Source organism: Symphalangus syndactylus, chromosome 17 (genome assembly GCF_028878055.3).
Source record: "Symphalangus syndactylus isolate Jambi chromosome 17, NHGRI_mSymSyn1-v2.1_pri, whole genome shotgun sequence".
In the NCBI taxonomy this organism is placed as follows: domain Eukaryota; kingdom Metazoa; phylum Chordata; class Mammalia; order Primates; family Hylobatidae; genus Symphalangus; species Symphalangus syndactylus.
The window spans coordinates 68977776-69002776 of record NC_072439.2 but is presented as its reverse complement, the minus strand read 5'-3'; the positions used below and the strand labels follow the sequence as shown (position 1 = coordinate 69002776).

The 25001-nt window shown below is 35.6% G+C and overlaps 1 long non-coding RNA gene across 3 annotated transcripts in view; it reads right to left on the bottom strand.

Annotated features, from left to right (window-relative positions):
• Positions 1-25001, bottom strand: part of LOC134732958 (uncharacterized) — a 93814-nt gene that overhangs the window by 66935 nt on the left and 1878 nt on the right. For all 3 annotated transcript variants that reach the window (XR_010116499.1, XR_010116500.1, XR_010116498.1), the window contains exon 2: positions 7824-7906. This is a non-coding gene — a long non-coding RNA (uncharacterized lncRNA). The remainder of the gene's footprint in view (positions 1-7823; positions 7907-25001) is intronic.

Here is a 25001-nt window from a genome sequence, read left to right as displayed (position 1 = left end):
ACACGTATGTTTATTGCGGCACTATTCACAATAGCAAAGAGTTGGAACCAACCCAAATGTCCAACAACGATAGACTGGATTAAGAAAATGTGGCACATATACACCATGGAATACTATGCAGCCATAAAAAAGGATGAGTTCGTGTCCTTTGTAGGGACATGGATGAAACTGGAAAACATCATTCTCAGTAAACTATCGCAAGGACAAAAAACCAAACACCGCATGTTCTCACTCATAGGTGGGAATTGAACAATGAGAACTCATGGACACAGGAAGGGGAACATCACGCTCCGGGGACTGTTGTGGGGTGGGGGGAGAGGGGAGGGACAGCATTAGGAGATACATCTAATGCTAAATGACGAGTTAATGGGTGCAGGAAATCAACATGGCACATGGATACATATGTAACAAACCTGCACATTGTGCACATGTACCCTAAAACCCTAAAGTATAATAAAAAAAAAAAAAAAAGAAAAAAAAAACAAAAAACAAAACTGATCTTTCAAGTTAGATTATTTTTTCAAATGCCAAATCCTACATACAAATTAAAAATTTTTCCCAGTTTGCCCTATTTCCATTTCTTCCCCGATTTTCAAGAATAGAATTAGGATTTGGCTCTTTGTTTGCAACTTCCCTGATCCTTTCCAATCCCTTCACCCACATTTCTGGAGATGGGTAGAGAACTGAGAGGGCTGATTCGTTTGAGATCAAATTTGAATTGTAACCTACTTTCCTAGCTATGTCCATGGTGCTCAAACAGGGAATTATTCTAAGGAGAAAATGTTTTTAAAATTTCTTTTATTTTTAACTTTTATCTATTTATTTGTTTCAGACTGGGTTTCGTGACTGGCTAATTTTTTTGTATTTTGGGTAGAGATGGGATTTCGCCATGTTGCCGAGGCTGGTTTTGAACTCAGGCTCAAGCGATCCACCTGCCTTAGCCTCCCAAAGTGTTGGGATCACAGGCATGAACCACTGTACCCAGCTGGAAATATCTTACAAGACTGTGATTTAGATTTCTCTACCATTTACATTTTTTCCACATACTGTTTAATCTCATAAGTTCCCTGGGGAGTGTCTCCAAGTATATAAATTACTAAGAACGCTGTGCCAAACCTTACCACTGTTTGTGGTGAAAAATATAAGTAGGCTTTTGTCCAAATTGCCTTTAAGTGCTTATCACATCTTCTTTATAGATTTACATTTTACCTATACCATTCACACAGACAGTACTGCTTATAAAAAATGTTATTGAACACTGTTGTCTCTGAAGATGTAACTTAGGTTGAAAATCAACCAAACTACAATAATGAAAGAAATTACAATAATCTATTTGGGAAGAATTTATTAATTGTTTTTTTGACTGAGTCTTGTTCTTGCAACCCAGGCTGGAGAGCAATGGCACTATCTCAGCTCACTGCAACCTCTGCCTCCCGGATTCAAGTGATTCTCCTGCCTTAGCCTCCCAAGCAGCTGGGATTACAGGCACCTGCCACCACTCCAGGGCTTTGTATTTTTAGTAGAGACGGGGTTTCACCATGTTGGCCAGGCTGGCCTTGAACTCCTGACCTCAAGTGATCCACCCCTCGGCCTCACAAAGTGCTGGGATTACAGGCGTCAGCCACCACGCTCGGCCTGTTGGTTTCTTAACCTGAAGAGAGTACCTACTGCTTCTTTCTTACAACTCAAGCAATAGGCTTTTAAATTACTGGTGATACCAACTTACCAGGAATACCTTCTTCAATTACTAATATCAGGTTAAGACTTCCTATTTAGCTTAAATATCAAGCTCCCTGAAAGAATAACCTATACTAAGTTTTTCTTCACCTTCATATTGTTATTGTTTTCAATTTAATGCAGCCATGTTCCTGTCACACTTCTTCATGAAAACTACTGGAGTCAGGAGTAACTTCTTATTCACCAAATGCAATGACTGCTTCAGTCTTCACCTTTTCTGTACCACTTATCTCGCTTTGACATTATCTTCTTAAATTCCTATCTCTCTTTGGTTTTTATGACACACTTTTTCTGGTTCCTGTCTCATTATCTCATGCTTTTCTTCTTTGTCTTCATTGCAGTTTCTTCTTCTGCTGTCTGCACTGTTTATGTCAGAGGTCAAGGGTTCTGCATTTGGCCTTCTGTCTATCCTCACTGGAGTATTCCTACCATTTCAATGACTTCAGCCACTACAGTTACCTCTAACCTGACCTCTTTCCTGATGTCATACGCACATATTGAATTGCCCTGTAGACATTTTCAGCAATGTCTCACAGACATTTCAAAGGTGTCCAAAAGAGAGCTCATTTCCTTTCTTCTCGGATGTGCTTCCTCTTCTTCACAACGTTTTTAATAAAAAGCATCTATCCAGTCTTCTAGCAAGAACCCTTAACAATTTTAGATGTCTTCCTATTGCCACCTCTCCCCTGTATCAAACATCTAAGTGACCAGTTTCTATTATTTTCAAACACCAAATATATCTCCAGTTTATTAGCTTCATTCTACACCCCCCCTCCCCAGTTTCTGCATTAATTAAGGCCATCATCTTGTTTCACTAGACTTGTTATGGCTGCTAATTTGTAGACCCTCTCTCTGTCTCTCTCTCCATTCTTCAATATCTTTTTAACAATGCTACCAGAGGGGGAAAAAAGCAAATCTGGTCATGTTATTTCCATGCTAAATGATTGTTCTATTAATTATTGACAGAGGAATGCTAAAATTGAAGTCAGTCCAATTTTCCAACAAGCCAGGTGTCTATAGAACTGAAGCTTGAGAAACTTACATTTGTATAATGAAATGCACCTGCTGTCTGTTGACCAACTTCTTTTCCTTGTCCCTTCTATTGTCCTTCCCAGCTATATAAACCCTTGAGTGGGAGTGGAGAAAGGGGGAGAGTGGGAGAGTGAAGAGTGGATTTAGGGTTTGTCTCCCGCCTCTCCAGCTGACATCACCCAAATAAAGGCTTCTTCTCTGACAATACTCGTTGTCTCAGTGATTGGTTTTCTGTGTGGTGAGCAATGGGACCTAGAGAAAACCTCTGGTTATTCGTAATACAATTTCTTACAATAACTGTGAATTTGTCTATTTCTACTTGCAGAAATGTTAATGTTTTCTGTAGATTCGCTTATTTTTTTGCTTCTGTAAAGTTTTGCTTAGCTTACTTTTAAGCTCTATTATAAGTAGCATGCACACTTAGAAATATTATGTATTTTTTTAATGAATTCCATTTATCATTATGAAATATCTCTTTATCTTTGGTAGTACTACTTGTTTTGAAGTTTACTTTGTTGGCTATTCATATAGCTGAACCAGGTCTCTTACAATTGGGAGTTTGCTTTCAACCTATCCATGTTGCATTTAAAATGCAATTTCTGTAGAGAGTGTACTGTATACTGTTAGTATACTGACATTTTTTTCGCCTCTGACAATATTGCTTTTTCTTCAGAATGTGTAGTCATTCTACATTTAATGCAATTATTGATATGATTTACTTGAAATTTAACATCTTATTTATATTTTTAATTTTTTGTTCTTCTTTTGTTTCCTTGATCTTACTTTCCTGCCTTCTTTTAATCTAGTATTAGTTTAAAGTAGTATTAAGGTAGCATTCTATTTTATATAACCTGTAATATTTTTATTATACTTCATTTTATTTTTAAGTAGTTGCTTTAGGGACTAAAGTGTGCACATTTAACCTACCATATTCTATACTGAATTAATGTACTCCACCTCACATATAATAGAGGATACTCATCAAATTATAATTCTATTTATTCCCATTTCATGTTTTTTAATGCTCTTAAGCATTTTACTTTTTCATATATTATTAACCTCACAATATAAATGTTTTTTTTAAATAGTGAAATGTCTTTCAAACAAATTAGGAGAAAAAATGCTTGCATATTCACCTTATTATTTACCATTGTTAGCATTCTTCAATTATTTTTGCAGATCTGAATTTCCTACTGGTATTATTTCTCTTCAGATTGAAGAAGTTTTGACATTTCTTATAGTGCAGATATGATGGCAACAAATTCTCTCAGCTTTGATTTATTATTTATTCATTTATCTGAAAAAGTATGTATTTTACCTTTAGTTTTGAAGGCGATTTTTGCTGGATGTAGGATTCTAAGTTGACAATCATTTTTTAGGTGTTTTCTTTTAGCACTTTAAAATGTCAACGTGTTGGGTTAATGAGATTGTTACTCCCTCTTACGTGATGCATTCTTTACTCTGGTACCCATTAGAATTTTTCCTTTCCCTTTGGATTTCAGTTTGACAATAATATACTTATGTGCATTTTGTATAAATTTATTCCACCGGAGATTCACTGACCTTCCTGGATTTGTAGATGTATATATTTTCAAACATATAAGGAAACTTTTCAGTCATTTTTTCTCCAAGATCTTTTGTCCCTTGACTTATTCCCTCTCTTACCCTTCTGTTCTTCTAATTACAGGTATATTTGACTGCTTGATGTTTAACAGTTCAACTAATACTCTGTTTTTGTTTGTTTGTTTGTTTGTTTATGTCTTTTTTTCTATGCTTTACTTTGGATAAGTTCTCTTGACCTGTCTTCAAGGTCACTCACCATTTGATTTTTTAGTGATTTTTCTGAATATTTCATCTGTTTTTTTTTTTTTTTTTACATATTGTAGTTTACAGGTATATAATTTTTAACTAATTTTTCTTACTTATTCTCTGCTGAGATTACCCACCTATCCACCTATTCTTCTCATATTTTCCTATTGAAGATAGATCTTTTAAATTATTTTCTGCTAATTCCAGTATCTGGATCATCTGTGGTTTGCTTTTGGTGATTTTTTTCCTTGCGTGTGACTCCTATTTCTGCCTCTACATAGGTCTTGTAATTTGTTATTGCATAGTAGAAATTAAGTACAGAAGAAAAGTAGGGATAGAGGATTAACAGTGGGTTTTTATTTTCTTTTTGCCAAGAAATTTCAAGTTATTTTTTTCATCTGTTGGCTAAAGTTGGAGTTGATTGTTCAGATTTCACCAAGGGTTTATTTATCTGGGAGTGAGATGAAGCTTCCCTGTTGTTAACCCAATCGCCAACATTCAGTTTTCCAAGGAAGGGCTAGTCTAATGGAGCTTATCAGGATTTTATTTGGGATTCCTTGTAATACCTTTGAATTTTTAAATTTCAGGTATGGGGAGAATATGGGAGATGCAGCAGATTGAATGATTTCTGTCTGCTTATCAGTTCTTACTTCAATTTCATTGTTTTCAGCAAACTTGGGATAAGGTAGAGAGAATGACTGTGTTGAGCAGATTATTACTGTGCTTGGCAGTCTTTCAGACTGTAATGTAGCCCATGATCTCCACTGTTGCCAATAGCTCAGATGGCTTCATTTCCACTCAGTAAAGTCCTGGGTCTTGAGCATTCTTCTGCTTGTCCTGCATCCAGACCTGCCAGATCTCACTGCTTACTTATAATGGGCACCTTTCTCTGGAAATCAATTCATCAAGCCTTTCATGGTTCATTGACAGTCCCATATGTAAGTATGATTTTTATTTTATCTTTTGATGCCCTCATAATGTCAGAGGTGTGTGAACCAGAGCCACTCCATCCAGAATAGGAGCTGGGTAAAATGAGGCTGCATTCCCAGACAGTTAAGGCATTCTAAGTATAGGAGGTTGGCAGAAGATACAGGTCATAAAGACCTTGCTGATAAACAGTTTACTTCAAAGAAGCCAGCTAAAACTGACCAAAACCAAGATGGTGACGAGTGACCTCTGGTTGTCCTCACTGCTACACTCCCACCAGTGCCACGACAGTGTACGAATGCCATGGCAACATCAGGAACTTACCCTATATGGTCTAAAAAGGGGAGGCATAAATAATCCACCCCTTGTTTAGCATATAATCAAGAAATGGGCATAAAAATAAGCAACCAGCAGCCCTCTGGGCTGCTCTGTCTATAGGGTAGCCATTTATTGGTTCCTTTACTTTCCTAATAAACTTGCTTTCACTTTTCTCTATGGACTCGCCCTGAATTCCTTCTTACATGAGATCCAAGAGCCCTTTCTTGAGGTCTGGGTCTGCACCCCTTTCCTGTAACAATGAGAGCTAAGGTCTTTTGTGTCCTAATTGGAAGCAGAAAGTGCCTAGTGAACTTTTAAACATTTTTGGAGACTCATTTCAAATGTTACTTCTTAGGAGTTTTTTATTAAAATTCTCATTTGAAACTAATTCTTCTGTTGTGGCCCTGATATACAATCTTAGAATATTATCTATATTAGTTTAAAATAACTAGTTGTTTATTGGATTTATTTTCTAAAAGACAATACAATATTTGAGTCCAAGGACCACATTTTATTCATCCATTTAGTGTCAATAAGTAGTGGTAGATTGTGTTGTGAAATGAAAATAAATCTTGGGGATCCCAAAATCACTAAGCTAAAGGGAAAAGTCAAGCTGGGAACTGCTTAGGGCAAACCTCCCTCCCATTCTATTTGAAGTCACCCCTCTGCTCACTTATAAATGCATATGTTATTGCCTTCTTTGGAGAGGCTATTCAGAAACTCAAAAAAGTGCAACCATTTGTCTTTTACCTACCTATACCTGGAAGCCCCTTCCCTGCTTGGAGTTGGTCCGCTTTTCTGGACCAATCAATGTTCATCTTACATATGTTAACTGATGTCTCATGTCTCTCTGAAATGTATAAAACCAAGCTGTGCTCTGGTGCATGTGTCGTCAGGACCTCCTGAGGCTGTGTCATGGGTACGGGCCCTCAACCTTGGCAAAATAAACTTTCTAAATTAACTGATACCTGTCTTAGATATTTGGAGTTCACAGTACTATAAGGAATTTAAACAGCAAGAAATCAACAAGAAAAATGAAATAACTCCATTAAAAAGTGAGCAAAGGACATGAACAGACAATTCAAGACATACAAGTGGCCAACCAGAATATGAAAAAAATGCTTATCACCAATCATCAGAGAAATGTAAATCAAAACCACAATGAGATATCATCTCACATCAGTAAGAATGCCTATTATTAAAAAGTCAAAAAATTACAGATGTTGGTGAGGCTGCGGAGAAAAGGGAATGCTTATATACTGTTGTTGGAAATGTAAATTAGTTTAGCCACTGTAGAAGGCAGTTTGGAGATTTCTAAAAAAAACCACAAAGATAACTACTATTTGACCCAGAAATCCCACTACTGGGTATATACCCAAAGGAAAACAAATCATTTTACCAAAAAGACACATGCATGTGTATGTTCACCGCAGCATTATTCACAATAAAAAAGACATGGAATCAACTTAGGGTCCCATGAATGGTGGATTGAATAAAGAAAATGTAGTACATATACACTATGGAATACTATGCAGCTATGAAGAATGAAATCATTTCCTCTGCAGCAACATGATTGTAGCTGGAGACAGTTATCCTAAACGAATTAATGCAGAAACAGAAAACCAAATACTGAATATTCACAGTTATAAAAAACTCAACACTGAGTGCACATGGACACACAGGAACAGTAGATGCTGAGGACTACTAGAGGAGAAAGGGAGGGAGGGGGAATAGGGCTTGAAATTTACCTATTGGGTAATATGTTCACTACCTGGGTGATAGGTTTAATCATACCTCAAGCCTCAGCATCATGCAATATACCCTTGTAACAAACAAGCATGTGTATCCATGAGTCTAAAATAAAAGTTCAATGGTGTAGATTCTGTGTCACTATGAATACATAATAATCTTGTTGAGTATACCATATTTTCTCATACCTCCATGACCTTGTACATGCTAAAGTCTCCCCCCATGGCATAAAATTCCCATCCTTCCTTTACCTGTGAAACTCTGGCTTATACTCCAACACCCAGCTCAGTCAATCTTTTTTCAGTCAGATTTTCTTGATGCTCTTCCAGAGTACCTACCACATAACAGTGTATGTTAATTTTAATTATGTTCCCTACCTCTAGCACCAGAGTGCAAGCTACTGAAAATAGTAGACAATAGTAGAAGGGAAGCAGCTTAGAGTGGTTGAAAGACCGCTAGTTTCAGTTGTAGATGTACTGGGATTTAAATGGACTGGGCTTGTACTTAGTAGTTCTGAAATCTTTAGCAAGTTTATTAAATTTTCTGAAACTGAAAAGGTACAATCCCTGACATACAATTGGTACTCTATAAATGGGAGTTGTTATTGTGTAGTATTAGAAATTTATTGCTACAAAGTATTTACAAAATGTTTAGTGAATGAATGAGTGAGTGCATGAGTGAGTAAGTGAGAATTTTTTTTTTTTTCCTTACAAAATAGAGGCTGAGAAGTTTAAGGTCCCCAGTATCTGCATTCCGTGAGAGCCTTCTTGGTGGTGGGGACTCCAAAGAGTCTCAAGGTAGCATAGGGCATCACATGGTGAGGGGGCTGAGCATGCTAATTGTTAGCTCAGTTCTTTCTTACTCTTCTTATAAAGCCACCAGTTCCATGCTCATGATAACCCATTAATCCAGTATTTCATTAATCTATTATTCCATGAATAGATTAACCCATTCATGAGGGCAGAGCCTTAATAACACAATTACCTCTTAAAAATCTGGCTCCATCCCTCGACACTGTCACATAGGGGATTAATATTTAACATGAGTTTTGGAGGGGACACATATTCAAATCATAGCATCTTGTGATAATGCCCTGACTACTTAAGAACAATTTACTTCTGGTATAACACATGTCCTAAAATTCTGCTAAGAGGTTGCAAATATCAGATATCCAAGAATTTTTTTCATGTGCTATCATCATTCTTTAGGTAATAAATCCAACCAGTTAGTGATAATAAATGCTCATTAAATATTTATATAGTAGGTTTATATATATTACATAATAAAATTCACTAGGTATAGAAAATATTTTCTAGCTAATAGAACATACATATAATAATTTAAGGCCTGTAATTCTAAAGTTCATAAAAATCCAGACTGAATAATTTTCTGAAGTAGTGAAGATATTTTATTTTCCATAATAAAAGCGCATTATTGACTATGTTATCGGGCCCTTTAAAGAATCTTATGCCTTTTTATATTTGTTGTAGACTGAACAATACTATCTCTGACACTTCAAGATAAAACGAATTTGCATTTCACAGTTAAAGTCAAGTTATCCCTTTTTTTGCTGTGATAAAATATTCTTAAAAATGGGTAAGACATTCTGACACAGCTACACATTTCTGAAACATAAACAAAATGAAAAATTCGGGAGCCCATAAATCAATTTTCCATTGTAGAGATTCATTATCTGTAATCTTGCTTGACTGAACAGCTCTATGACTGAACAAGAATTGAGGCTCGTTCATTTTTTTTTTCTCTTCTTGTAGCACATTCATGAAGCAAAGTGCCAGAACAAAATGGGCACACTACCAACTGTGTGCATTTTTCTTTTAGATGTCAGGATGCTGCCAGCCCAAACATGCTTTGTTTCTTTACCCCCATCCTCTCTGCTTGATTGTTGTCTCCTTAATTTGCAATTTGCTGAGCTTAAAGTTATTTTTACAAGCAAACACATGTAACCTCTTTTTTTTTTGCGAGTGAGTTTGTTTAGTATTTTGAAAATCGTGTAAGAGTTTTTTTTTTTTAATTTCTCCAAATGAAGCTGATTCAGCAGGACATTTTTCCTTTTGAAAGGCAAAGCCATTTCAAGTGAAAGTTCTCCCAAAGATGATTTGTTTTTTCTCAGCCTTATGAGTTTTGTCATCGTCTGCGTTTCTCTCAGCATAAAAGGCTCTCTCCTGCCTTTCTCTCTTATTTATTGACTACTGTACTAACAATAGTTTTCCTGGAAGCAGAAAAATTTCTTACCTTCTGACTTCTTGCTGGTCAACACAACTCTCTACTTTGACATGTTACATTTGGGAATGAAATATTAATATATGAGACCAGGCAATCTTTCAAAGAAGATAAAGTAAGGGAATAATCCATTCTGATAATATTTTTCATGACATGAAAAAGAAAAAAGTGTGTTTTTGTGCATGTGCATATGCTGGAATGGGATAGAAATAAAATTTTATTTATTTTTAAAAGAACGTCATGGGCCATCCATACAGTGTATGTGAGGTGACTTGTGAACATTGACAAACTCAAGGTGGGCTTCTTCATTCAAACAAAACTTAGCAAGTCAGTTGATGGCTGTAAGGAAAACCCAGAAAAATGCAAAGAAAATGCAATCAGGGAAGACAAATGAGATGTAAGAGAAAGCATTTTGTAGAAAGGAGCCAGATTTTCTTTTTTTTTTAAACCACCAAGAACCTCTTCTTCACGACTAATATCTTAGCAATTCTTAAGGTAAGCAGTTGAATGCTTTATGTTTATAAATTAAATACTCAAGGTTTCAATTTAAAAAAGGGAAAAAAGTGAGCAATGCCATACTTTCCATGTCAGACAAGAGCATTGGGCATTACTCCCTGGTCTTTCTTTTCCGATAACAATAACCAGATATGACATTGTGGCAATATTTTATTTAAGACCTGTGAAAAGAAAAACATATAAAAGCATTTTTTAAAGGAGACACAAATGGTCTCTGCTTTTCACAGGACTTAAATAAAATATTCCTGAAGTAATTTTTCCCTATCTCTCTCTTCCTCAGATTTTTGCTCTTAGGAAGAAAAGGGCAAGAAAAATTTCTAAAGTAACTTTGTTCAATTCAAATGTTCATTAACAAAACTTTAAAGACATTAGGGTATCATTATCATCAAGTCTATTTTAGAAGTTTATTTTTACTTAATCAATTACATACTGTCATTCATAAACCATAAACATTTATCACATGCCAAAGTATTCATGCTTAGTTTCAACAAAACAAAGCAATACAAAATGAAGTGCTACAACTTAAAAATAAGCCCAATCTGGGTAAAAAAGTACCTACCCATTTTTACTGCTAATTTCTCCTTACTAGTGCTCAATCTAATGCCAGCAACCTTCTGCCACATGTCTTGTTGCTACACATGGCTACAGGAGCTACATTCTGTGCCATTCTATGCGCCACTCAAGTGTGCTTCAAGGTCAATGTTGCCCCTTGGAGTTGCACAGCATAGAAATCCTGATTCTCTCAATCACCCAGGCTTACAACTATGCAAAGAGATTTCCATTGTCATTCATTTATACATTCAACAACAGAACCCACGTAGGAGTAGCTGACACAGAGCCAGGGAAATGTATCCTGCAACAGTCAGCTCCACTGCAAGACTGTAGGGCAGATAAAGATGGTTATGAGGGCAAACAAACATACAATCAGCATAACTTAGATCTATTCAGGAACTATATTTTTGCATGGATTAGACTGAGCACTAGTAAGGAGAAATTTTGCCAGGAAGACAATGAATTCCGCAATCATGCCATGACAACTGTCTTCTTCCTCAAGTGATTTTTGAGTAAGGTACAATGGAGGCAAAACAAAACACAGAAATACTTTCACTGAGGTTTGTACCCAAGCCTTAAAGTAGACTCCAGGAAGCTAGAGGGAGAAGGTTCCGTATATGTCATGCAGAAGTTTCCTTATATGCCAGGTAAGCTAATTCCTCAAACCAAAGTAGGCTACATGGCTTTCTCTCTTAATTCTCTATTCTTGCATTAGCTCTTCCAAATTTGCAGTTTATGATATGCATAGACAAAAAGGCAAAATAAGCTAAAATTGAAGGCAACCCTCAGCCTTCAATCCATATGCACAGTTTTTGGTGAGTGGTACTTTTGATAGTGACTTGGAAGTGAGAATGCATCACCTAGAAACAAGGTTATTGTGATTTACAAAACACTTCACAGTTTGCAAAGTATTTTTATTATGTGCACTCTTGTAAACCTCGTCACAACCTGACAAGGTTAGAAATCACTATTGCTGATATTTTATAAATCAATGCTAAGAATCTGTCCATTGTTGCTGCATGAGGAGCTAGGATTCCACTTCAGTTCTCAGAATTATTTATAATTTTTCCATGGTACTAGGCTGCTTTTCTAATTCTGGCACACCTGCCCGTTATTGTACACACAGTAAAAGTGCATTCACCTCCTCATTTCTGCATAAAAAAAAAAGTATTGCAAGTAAAACCAGTTAGTACCAAAACCTATAACTCTTATTCATAAAACTTGAAATTAAAGCATGGGATATTCAAGAACATTATTTCCTTCTAAAAAATAACTTTAGTCATTCTTAAAAAGCCAAAGGAAACACCCATCTAGTTTGATCTATAAATCCCCATATTATTTTTTTCCATCTCAATCTTGGCCTTCATTCTTCTAGTGGCATAAATAACTGGAGCATTTCTGAGAGGGTTAGGGAACGAGCTTTAGAAAGTAAAAGAGAAAATGTTAGGTCTCCTCTCAGAGGATAAGTGTATTAGAGTTAATTGGGATGCTTGAACCAGAGGTTGGTTTTAATATGCCTCTATTTCCTTCCATGGTTCTCAAGACAGAGCTAACTCACTCATCTAATTTGTCCTTCCATCAGGGTGGTGCCTCCATATATGATCATTGGACCATTGCAGGTGTTCCTGAAATGAACAGATTCTTGAGGTCCACCTCGGATCGACTAAATCAGAATTTCCACGATTGGACCCTTGATATTTATGAGCACTTAAGTCAGAAATACTGCTAGAGAGGGATTAACCTGATTTTGCATACAGGAATAAACCTTTTATTGAGGAACTAATTTCTCAATATGTCAAGTTTTTGGCAGCTTTCTGTAGCATCTATTAGAATGAATCAACATTAATGAAGGCTTGCTTCCTTGGGGCGTGTAACATTTTGTCTCAGAGGATTTGGAATATTAGATTCTTACCTCTCCCCAATGGCAGAAAAAACAATGAGTTTGAGAGATGAAAGGACAGAACGGCATTTTTTATCAAGCCAATTGTTATTTTCTACTTAACCTCTCTAATCTGCTTATTTTGGGGGAAAATAAGCAACTGCATTCTTTGTCAAGATTATTAAATCCTAAATTGTGTCCATATGTATGTGGCTTCTACTTGGTACAATTAGAAAGAAAATAACAACTAAGCCAACAATCTCCAACTATTTCCAGTGGGGATAAAACATTTTTAAAGTCTTCAAATAGCGAATGTTGCTTAGCCATTAGCTATGTAAAGATTGAGGAAAAACTAAAAAAGAGAACACTGAAAAACCCTTTGAAATGTTAAGTTATAGTACAACTCCACCCAATGGATTTCTGCTGAATTTCACTTGTGTTGAGAAACACTGTATATACTAAATGCCATCTGAATTTATACTTAATTAATTATAGTTATGTAAAAAGTAAAGTATTAGTTATATAAATAAAGGACTGGAAGAGAATACATCCAGATATAAACAGATTTTGGCATGTGTGGAAAATCTGGATAAAATATATATTCTACTTTTAAAATACTCTCTACATTTTAATTTATCTATATCTATTTTACATCTATTTAAACTTAGTGAAAAAGTTCAATAAGCATAATTTTACAAGAAACATTTTATGGATGTAAAATGTGAAACATGTGGAAGGGCAATTTTTAGGCTATCTTCACCATAAAAAGGTTATGCGGCTTTAGCTCTTGTATCATGTTTTTAATTAGTTGTGACTTGTAATCTAATAGTTCAATAAAATAGAAATGAGATAATTGCATTTTACTTCCACCTTTTCCATTAACTTGGTTTGCTATTATGGACAAATAATTTAATATCTCTAGTTTCTTCTTCAGTGAAACACAAACAACTACATTAACTTTTATTTTCACTCTAGCATCGAGAACTAATTGAGGCAATGACTGGAAAGAATCACAAGTACGTGAAGAAAATATTAACATTCTACAAGATAACATTATTTATTTCTTGGAGCAGTTTATAAATACTAGCAACTTAACCCACTCTTTGAAAAATAAACCCAAATAAGCAATTTTTGCTAAAAAATAAGCAAGATCCTGCTAAAATCAATAAAAATGAATAAAATAAGTAGCAATGGAAATTTGTTACTTGAGCATAAGAAATTATTTGATATGCCTCATGAATTGGTTAAGATGCTAAAAGGGGCTTAAGCTGCTAAACAAAATCTAAATATAGTGGCTTAAATAACATAGAAGTTAATTTTTCCTTTTACATAGGGTTTCTCTGAAGATGAGCATCCAGATTGGCACGGAGACTATGTCACTCAAATTTCACTGGTGAGAATTTATTCATATAGCTAGACTTTGCTGCAAGGGAGGCTGAAAAATGTAATCCTTAAGTGGTGTACTCCATTGCCCAGGGGAAGAGAGGGAAAAAGGGGTTTTGTTTTGTTTTAGGCTAGCTAACATTCTTCTAGTTATACTTATATCTTGGTCTCTGAAAAGAGTTCATGAAATCATTGCATCATTGGATGGAAACAATATCCTACATTTATTCCTCATTCCCTCCCATGGCTTTAAGTTCCTTTCATATGATGATTATTCCCAAGTTTATATTTCCAGCTTTAATCTCTGCCTTGAACTTCAGATTGGTGCACTAAACAGTTTACTTACCCATTCACTTGGATGTCTAACATCTCAAATTTAACATGTCAAATCAGTTAACAGCATTAACATCCACCTAAAATCTAGAAGCCCGTTTTAATTCCTCTGCTTCAAATGAAGTCAATCACCAAGACTTTCTTTTTGTCTTTCTTTCTGTGTAATAGAAACCATGAGTTTTAGATGAGCACCTGGCATCTCAGCTACAGACCATATCTCTAGCTCCTTTTGTAGGAGGCAGATGGGGTTCAGTGACTAATCTCTTTTCAGTGGGATACAGGCTGAAGCCATCATGCAACTTTCAGATCATACTTATTAAAAAAGTGGAGCAGCAACTAGAACTTTATACATAGCTGATGGAAATGCTTTGGAAAACAGTTTGACAGTTTCTTATAAAGTTAAATATAAACTTACCATACTACTCAGCAATTCTGTTACTAGACGTTTACTCAAGAGAAATTAACAATTCATCCAAAGGAAATGACAATGCTTCCACACAAAGACTTGCACATAAATGTTTACAGCATATTTATTAATAATAGACACGAACTGGATACAATTAAATGTTCATTAAAGAGTAATTATATAAATTATGTTATATTTATCCAATAGAATAGTCCTCAGTAATGACAGGGAACAAACTGGTGATACACATATTAACATGGGTAAATCACAAAAACATTATGCTGAATTAAAGAAGACTTACATGGGAGAGTACAAATTGTGTGATTCCATTTATAGTGGATTCTAAAACCAGAAAAATTATTCCTTAGTGGCTAAAAGCAGATCAGTGGTTTCTTGGAGCTTCAGGTAGGTGAGGGTATTGATTGTAAGTGCATAGGGTAGGCAGAAACTTTTTGGAAATTTTATGTATAGATAAATATATCTATATTTATCTTGGAGCTTCATGTAGGTGAGAGTATTGATTTCAATTGGATGGGATAGGCAGAAACTTTATAGGATTTTAGATATAGATAAATCTTGATTTATATATTTATATACTTGATTTATCTATATATAAAATTCTAATATATCTTCATTCTAGTAGTAGTTACACAGATATACAGCATATATTTATCAAAGTCATTGAAATGTAAAATTTAACATATTTGTGATTTATTGTATGTCAAGTATATATATCTGAATAAATTTGATTAAAAGAAAGATGACTTTATTTACAGTACAGACCAATGGTAACAATTAAAAATCAATCATGTTCCAAAAAGGCAATTCTCAGCCTACCAACCAAAAAAAGCCCAAGATCAAATGGATTTCCAGCCAAATTCTACCAGAGGTACAAAGAGGAGCTGGTACCATTCCTTCTGAAATTATTCCAAACAATAGAAAAAGAGGGGCTAATCTCTAGCTCATTTTATGAGGCCAGCATCATCCTGATACCAAAACCTGGCAGAAACACAATAAAAAAAGAAAATTTCAGGCCAATATCCCTGATGAACATTGATGCAAAAATCCTCAATAAAATACTGGCAAACCAAATCCAGCAGCACATCAAAAAGTTTATGCACCACGATCAAGTCGGCTTCATCCCTGGGATGCAAGACTGGGTCAGCATATGTAAATCAATAAATGTGATCCATCACATAAACAAAACCAATGACAAAAACGACATGATTACGTCAATAGATGCAGAAAAGGCCTTCAACAAAATTCAACATCCTTTCCTGCAAATGACTCTCAATAAACTAGGTATTCATGGAACATATCTCAAAATAATAAAAGCTACTGTTGACAAACCCATAGCCAATATCATACTGAATGGGCACAAGCTGGAAGCATTCCCTTTGAAAACTGGCACAAGACAAGGATGCTCTCTCTCACCACTCCTATTCAACATAGTATTGGAAGTTCTGGTCAGGGCAATCAGGCAAGAGAAATAAGTAAAGGTATTCAAATAGGAAGAGAGGAAGTCAAATTGTCTTTATTTGTAGATGACATAATTGTATATATAGAAAACCCCATAGTCTCAGCCCCAAAACTGCTTAAGCTGATGAGCAAATTCAGCAAAGTCTCAGGATGCAAAATCAATGTGCAAAAATCACAAGCGTTCCTATACACCAATAACAGACAAACAGAGAGCCAAATCATGAGTGAACTCCCATTCACAATTGCTACAAAGAAAATAAAATACCTAGGAATACCACTTACAAGGGATGTGAAGGACCTCTTCAATGAAAGCTACAAACCACTGCTCAAGGAAATAAGAGAGGATACAACAAATGGAAAAATATTCCATGCTCATGAATAGGAAGAATCAATATCATGAAAATGGCCATACTGCCCAAATTAATTTAAAGATTCAATGTTACTCCCATCAAGCTACCATTGGCTTTCTTCACAGAAATAGAAAAAAAAAAAAAAACTACTTTAAATTTCATATGGAACCAAAAAAGAGCCCGTATAGCCAAGATAATCCTAAGCAAAAAGAACAAAGCTGGAGACATCATACTACCTGACTTCAAACTACACTACAAGGCTATGGTAACCAAAACAGCATGGCACTGGTACCAAAACAGATATATAGACCAATGGAACAGAAAAGAGGCCTCAGAAGTAACGCCACGTATCTACAACCATCTGATCTTTGACAAATCTGACAAAAACAAGCAATGGGGAAAGAATTCCCTATTTAATAAATGGTGCTAGGAAAACTGGCTAGCCATACACAGGAAACTGAAACTAGACCCTTTCCTTACACCTTATATAAAAATTAACTCAAGATGGATTAAAGACTTAAACATAAGATCCAAAGCCATAAAAACCCTAGAAGAAACCTAGGCAGTACCATTCACGACATAGGCATGGGCAAAGACTTCATGACTAAAACACAAAAAGGAATAGCAACAAAAGCCAAAATTGACTAATGGGATTTAATTAAACTAAAGAGCTTCTGCACAGCAAAAGAAACTATCATCAGAGTGAACAGGCAACCTACAGAATGTGAGAAAATTTTTGCAATCTATCCATCCAACAAAGGTCTAATATCCAGAATCTACAAGGAACTTAAATTTACAAGAAAAAAAAAAACATCAAAAAGTGGGTGAAGGATATGAACAGACACTTCTCAACAGAAGATATTTGTGTGGCCAAAAACATGAAAATAAGCTCATCATCACTAGACATTAGAGAAATGCAAATCAAAACCAAATGAGATACCATCTCTCACCAGTTAGAATGGCGATCATTAAAAAGTCAGGAAATGACAGATTCTGGCAAGGCTTTGGAGACATAGGAACACTTTTACACTATTTGTGGGAGTGTAAATTAGTTCAACCATTGTGGAAGACAGTGTGGCAACTCCTCAAGGATCTAGAATCAGAAATACCATTTGACCCAGCAGTCCCATGACTGAGTATATACCCAGTCAGAAATACCATTTGACCCAGCAATCCCATTACTGAGTATATACCCAAAGGATTATAAATCATTCTACTATAAAGACACATGTACACATATGCTTATTGCAGCACTATTTACAATAGCAAAGATTTGGAACCAACCAAAATGCCCATCAATGATAGATTGGATAAAGAACATGTGGCACATATACACCATGGAGTACTATGCAGCCATAAAAAAGAATAAGTTCATGTCCTTTGCAGGGACATGGATGAAGCTGGAAACCATCATTTTCAGCAAAGTAACATAGGAACAGAAAACCAAACACTGCATGTTCTCACTCACAAATGGGAGTTAAACGATGAGAACACATGGGCACAGGGAGGGGAACATCACACACTGAGGACTGTCAGGTGGTCAAGGGCAAGGGGAGGGAGAACATTAGGTCCAATACCTAAGGCATGTGGGGCTTAAAACCTAGATGGTGGGTTGAAAGGCGCAGCAAACTACCATGCTACATGTATACCTATGTAACAAACCTGCATGTTCTGCACATGTATTCCAGAACATCAAATAAAAAAGAAAACAAAAATAGAAATACAAATGGTCATTAGAAAATGTTGAAGCTTATTATAAAAGAAATACAAATTTAAGACATGATCTTCACATATTAATTATTAAATGAACAAACAAGGGTGTGCTTTCATTTTCTGTCTTTCTTCTTTGAGTCTCATTGGCTTGAACACTAGCTTGATGGCAGGAGCTGGGTCATTTATCTTAGACCAGTAAATACAAAGTGACATGTTGAGAAAGGCAGAGCAGCACAATGGAAGGATCCTAGGTACCTTTTACCCTCTGGACACAACTAAATTCTGGACTGTGTTCACTTACATGCTAAGTGAGAGAGAGGTCAATGTTTATTTTATTTAATCTATTGCTATATTGGATCTTGTCATAGTAGCCATCCTGCATTCTAATGCAGTAATTGAGTCCTTAATACCATAACTTAGTGATTGTCTTTTCTGGAAGATTGCATTAATATTCTCACTGATCTCCTTGTCTTTAACTCTCTATAGACAATGTCCTCTGATTGCCAGTGTTATCTTATAAAAATATAAATCAGTCATCACTCTTCTGTTTAAAGCTTGTTCATAACTGCCTATATTAGTTGGCATGGGATACAAACCCCTTATTTTGGCCTTCATCTCCTATCTTACTGCCTATCCCTCCATATAGTCTTATATCCTAACATTTTCACCACATTTAAACCACACTCTCATTTGTTCCACCCTAGGATATTGATGTTCCTCTTCTAGAAACATTCCAGATTTTCGCATGGCTTGCTCCTCGTTTAACATGGCTCTTTGCAAATGTCACTTCGTCAGAGAGGTTTTCTGTGACTATTCTACCTAAAATAGGATCTCATCCTAGAAAGGTCTCTGTTGATCTGTTTTATTCTTTTGATGAAATAAACCAAAACCGGTGTATATTTTTCTTTCCATTAAAATAGAAACTTAATGAAAACAAATAGGTTGTCACTTGTGTTCAAGGCACCAGCTTCCAAAACAATACCTGGCATATGGTAGGTATCCAATGTCATGTTTACATTAATAAATGAATGTTCCTTAATTCAGCGTAGTTTGAATCATTTTAAATTGTATCTTCAGACCCATAAATACCCGTGGGTCATCCTTCACTCCTCAGCCTCTCATCTAGTTAATTCCAAGTCCATTGATAAGATTTTGATAACTAATAGCTCCTTTCACTTTCCTTCAGCTTTGCTTCCTCTGCTTTGGCCTAGTCCATTAGTATCTCCTACACAACAGCGATGACCTCTTAATGAATCTTCCCTTCGCGGAATTGTATGACTTCCTTCCACCTCTTCTGTCTTTCTCCACTTCTCTTGAGTCCCTTGTATGTTTCAGTAATGCTAGAAATTTTTAGATTCTCTATGCTTGTATTCTAACTCACTGCAGGGAAATTTGTATATTCTTTTTCCTATCCAGAACACTAATTTCACCCACACTCCATACCAGTATGATGTTCCTACGCAACAGACTAGGCCAACATTGAACATCCTTGTGACTGAAAATCATTATGCTACATTGAACATCATTATAGATTATGCTAAGAAGTCTTTCTTAAGCCCCAACTATTGAGCAAGTATCCTTTCTCTGATAATAATCTCACAGTTTTAGCAGTTATTATTCTGAATTTTTGTCTGTGTCTCTCATCTAGCCTATATTTTTCACAAGTACAGAATACAAATCTTTCTTGTTCATAGTTATGCCCATTATCTGTAAGAATGCCTAAAGCACAGTAGGTCCTCAATAAGTGTTTGGTGAATGTCTGAATGAGCATGACCTTCACCAAAGCTAGCATTATAATTTTCTGAATTAATGTGAAAATGGGTACATGGGTAATATTAACTCACAATGGGCATAAGAATGATACCTTTCTTATGGACAAAGTTGTGACAAATCTTTTTTTTTTTTTTTTTTTTTTTGAGACAGAGTCTTGCTCTGTCGCCCAGGCTGGAGTGCAGTGGCGCAATCTCGGCTCACTGCAAGCTCCGCCTCCTGGGTTCACGCCATTCTCCTGCCTCAGCCTCTCCGAGTAGCTGGGACTACAGGCGCCCGCCACCACGCCCGGCTAATTTTTTGTATTTTTAGTAGAGACGGGGTTTCACCGTGGTCTCGATCTCCTGACCTCGTGATCCGCCCGCCTCGGCCTCCCAAAGTGCTGGGATTACAAGCGTGAGCCACCGCGCCCGGCCGACAAATCTTTTGAAATATTGTGGCAGTAACTTTCCAAAAGGTAAGGCAGTTATTATAAAATATTTTACAAAATCTAATGAAAAATCTGCCCTTGGGGACTGGAACTGTAAGAGAATAAAGTTGATGAAAGAAAATTACTGTTAGACATCTCATGTCAAACAAACCTTGTAACTCTTGTTTTGTGCCTCCCAGCTTGAGTGCATAAGAGAAAAATGCAAATTTTCCAAAAGAAGTACAGCAAACAGTGCATAAATCTCAAGAAGACAGTATGATACACTTATTGAAACTTGGCAAGGATCAGAAATAAATGACTTTTTCTCTGAAATTCCAGCTTTTTTCTTTTTAAGATTAGCTTTTCCCTAAAGCTATATCAATTATAAATTATTGTTTGCTAGCAAAACCGGTACAGCTAAACTTAAAGCAAATAATCTAGGAAACTTAAGTGATTAAAAAATAAACAAGAGATTTTAGCTTTTTTTGAGGAGATGACTTCAAGAGCATGCTAGAACAACTCCCCTATATATGCCTATGTAAGAATATTAATTTACAATTATGAGAGTTACAGATCAATGCTCTACTGCTATTTAAAAGAATTCTCTGGAAATCTATACTTTGGGGTTTCCTTATAAAGAAAGTTACTTTGGTTTTACTTTATGAGTCTTCTGGTAGTCATTTAAGTCAAGGTTCTCTGTTCTGCACAACCAAAACAATCCATTCTAGTTTAAGTAATTAATAAGGGAATTTTATTTTAAAGATGCAGGAGTGTATCGTTTTTGGATGTAGCTAGTCTTCAGGAAGGGGAAAATTTCCAGAAAACCTGAAATCTGTCTCTCATCTTTGCTTCCTTCTCTCCCTGCCTCTACTTCCCTCCCTGCCTCTACTTCCCTCCTTTTTTTTTCCTTTTACCTTTTATCCTTTCTTTCTTTCTTCTGTCCAAATGACAGGATATTTTTGCCCCATGATTTTCTCTCTCAATCGGAATCTCTTATTCTCACAGGAAAGTATCTGACTGGTTCAGTTTGGACTCCTGACCAATAAACCATTACAAGGGTAGGTTGGGTCACATAATGAAACACGGCTGCCAAGACTGACAGATTGTTGGCAGGCGAAGGCAGGAGGAAGAGTGGCAGATTATTGTTGTCCACCATATCTGCTTATCAATCCTTGTGTGGAACTAAGAAACACTAACCTTATACAGTTATGCACCACGTAAGTTTCAGTCAATGACAGACGACATACACAATGGTGGCCTCATATGATTATAATGGAGCTGAAAAATTCCTTATCGCCTGGGGGTGTCTTGATGATCCTGACTCTGTGTAGGCCTTGGGTAATACATGTGTTTGTGTCTTAGTTTTTAACAAAAACAGTTTTAAAATTAGAAGGAATAAATAGAAAAAGGCTTATAGATAAGGATATAAGGAAAAAAATTTTGTGTACATCTGTACGATGTGTTTGTTTTGTCATTACAAAAGGGTCAAAAAGTTTAAAAAAATTATAAGTTTATAAAGTAAAAAAGTTACAGGAAGGTAAGGCTAATTTATATTAAAAAAAGAATTTTTTTTTTAAATTTAGTGTAGCCTAAGTTTATAGTGTTTATAAAGTCTATAGTATCTACTCACTCACCCAAAGCAGCTTCCAGTTCTGCCAACTCCAATCGTGGTACGTGCCCTATATAGGTATTCCATTTTTTTGTCTTTTATACTGCATTTTGACAGTCCTTTTTCTGCGTTTACATATGCTTAGATACACAAATACTGACCATTGTGTTATAGTCGTGTATAGTATTCAGTACAGTAGCATGCTGTAAGGGCTTATAGTCTAGAAGCAATAGGCTGTACCAAATAGCCTAGGTGTATAACATCTAGGTTTGTGTCAGTTCACTCTTTGATGTTTGCACAATGACAAAATAACCTAATCACACATTTCTTGGAACATATCCTCATCATTAAGAAACATATGATTGTATTAAATTGAGGTTATAGTGAAAACAATGTTATTTATGTTCAAATAAAGTGTTCTGTTTTTTTGAAACTGACTTTCTAAAGACTCCATCATGTGAATTGTATCTTCACCTTCTCTGGACCCATATATACACTAACAATTTAAAAAGTTTTGTATTGGGAATGTTGATATTGGCAATGCAAGCTTCAATGACCAGTGCTAGTTCTTTTTTACCAGCTGATGTAGTGCATGCTTGTCTGCGGTAAATGCATGAGAACACTGAGAAGAATTGATGATTACGGTAATAAATTCATTCAGGTTGCCAACCTCATTTGCAGAGACCCTGCAGTAAAAACACTGCTGGATAAAGGAGGTCACATATGAGTTTTATATTGGTCTATTTTAGGAATGCTGAATGAATGCCTCTCTTAATACTATGTCTTCTGTAGTTTCTCTGAGGACTCCTTAGACAATTTAAACTTTTCTTTTGGCTCTGGTTACTATCTGATTACATGCTGATGGTAACCTAATATATATGGTTATCTCCTAAGTAACTAGAGCTATGTTATATTTTTGTATTCCTCCCTACTGCTATTGCAAAAGTAAAAATTCAGTCTGCCCCGCCTTCTTGACCCCACTCTCTGTGAGCTTATTTATTCTCTTGCTCTTCCAGGGCCGGTTATCAGTATCATCTACTTATTTACCAAGCTACCAAATGTAGTGATCAGCAGCTCTGTTCTATATTCCTAGCTAACCACGTATCTGTGGTTTCCAAGCCCTATTGGGAGTTTACAAAATCCTTTGAATCTGTTTCACTTGGCCCCTGCCCTCTGCCTTGATTTATTCAAGACTTATTATTTCTATCTTGGACTAATATAACCATATTTTAAAAGTATCTGTTGTCTTCCTCTTTCCCATTTGCTCTATTTTTACATTGCCACCAGAATTACCCTTGAAAGATGCTGCTATACACATACTGAGATGCATCAGTAATAATTGCCTTGTGTTATGAAAATTTATTTGCTGAGAAATTCTGTGTCATGGATTATAGGCAGAAATTACAAAGCCGAGAAAAATTATAAAAGGCCAATGTCACCTCTTAACTCTAAGTTTCTTTTTATTCTTCCTCAAGTTTAGCCATTCGGATGCATTTAAATATATTTATATCATACTAATTCAGGTTTTGGCTAAAGCTTTTTTGTAATTTTATGTTGCCTCTAAAGCTCAGTTTTCTTGACAAGTTGAAAAACCCCATACATATGTAATAGGATGTTATATTTAGCATTTACCAAGGCATAAAGAAAGTAGATGCTTCATGTAAAAGTAAGACCACATTTCAGGGCTTGTGAAAAAGGAGATGGTAGGAATTTGGTTTTGCTACCTTGAAATGCCCACAAACTTTTGCCTATAAAAGAATCTGAAGGGCCAAAGAGCAAATGGAAATTGAGAGAATGCTTCTGGAAAGCTGCAGATATGATATTTGTCCCATTTTCTTCCAAAGGTTTGGTATTATCAAAATATAATTGCAATACTTAAAAACAAGATATTCTTTAAGTGGAGAATATACATGTGACACAGTTTAATTCATTAAGGAAGGAATTATTAGAATGGTAAAGCTGGTTCAAAGAAAATTTGGTAGCTGACTGTATACAGGAATTGAGATAAAATATTAGTATGAGATTTCTAGGTTAGATACAAAACTGGTTAAAGTTGTATAGTGCAATAAAACCATTAGCTTTGAAATTATTTTATTTAAAGGAAATACATTATTTACATATCTAGATACAAATGATATGAAAAATGCAGGTGAAAAAATCTTCAAATAAACATATAACATTACACAGAGACTTTATCAATAGTTAATAAGAAAAGCAACACTTTTTTTTTTTTTTAGAAAATCATGTAATGCTCAGATTATCTTAAAGAGTATTCTAGTATGGCATTGAAAAGACATGCCGTTTTTGGCTTTACTTTATTTCTAAGTTTTGGATAATACTTGTTTACAGTCCCTGACCCTTATTTCAAGCTTAGTAAAATGAGTCATGTAAATCTGTGCTCTTAATTTCTGCATTGCAGGTAATTTTTATCTCTGTAAATTGAATATCTCCAGTTCAGAAAACTTGTATTCAAAACTTGTCTCCACAGTGGCACAATGAGGCATGAGTTTGGAAAAACCCTCAGGAATACCGTGCTCTTGATATAGTTGTGGTAAACTGTGTGCGGCATTGCTGGTGTGCCAGTTAAACACATTTTGCTTCAGTGGAGAGAATATCATCTCTCTAGAGCTGTAATTGTTTTGACATGTTTCATTTCATTTTGTCACTAATCATCATTCTGAAAGACAAGCACTTCATACTTCTTGTTTTACTATGTGGCTTAGTTTTTGTCTCTGCTTTGCCTTTTCATAACTGTGCATAAGCTATTTTTCTAAATATAAGATAATGTT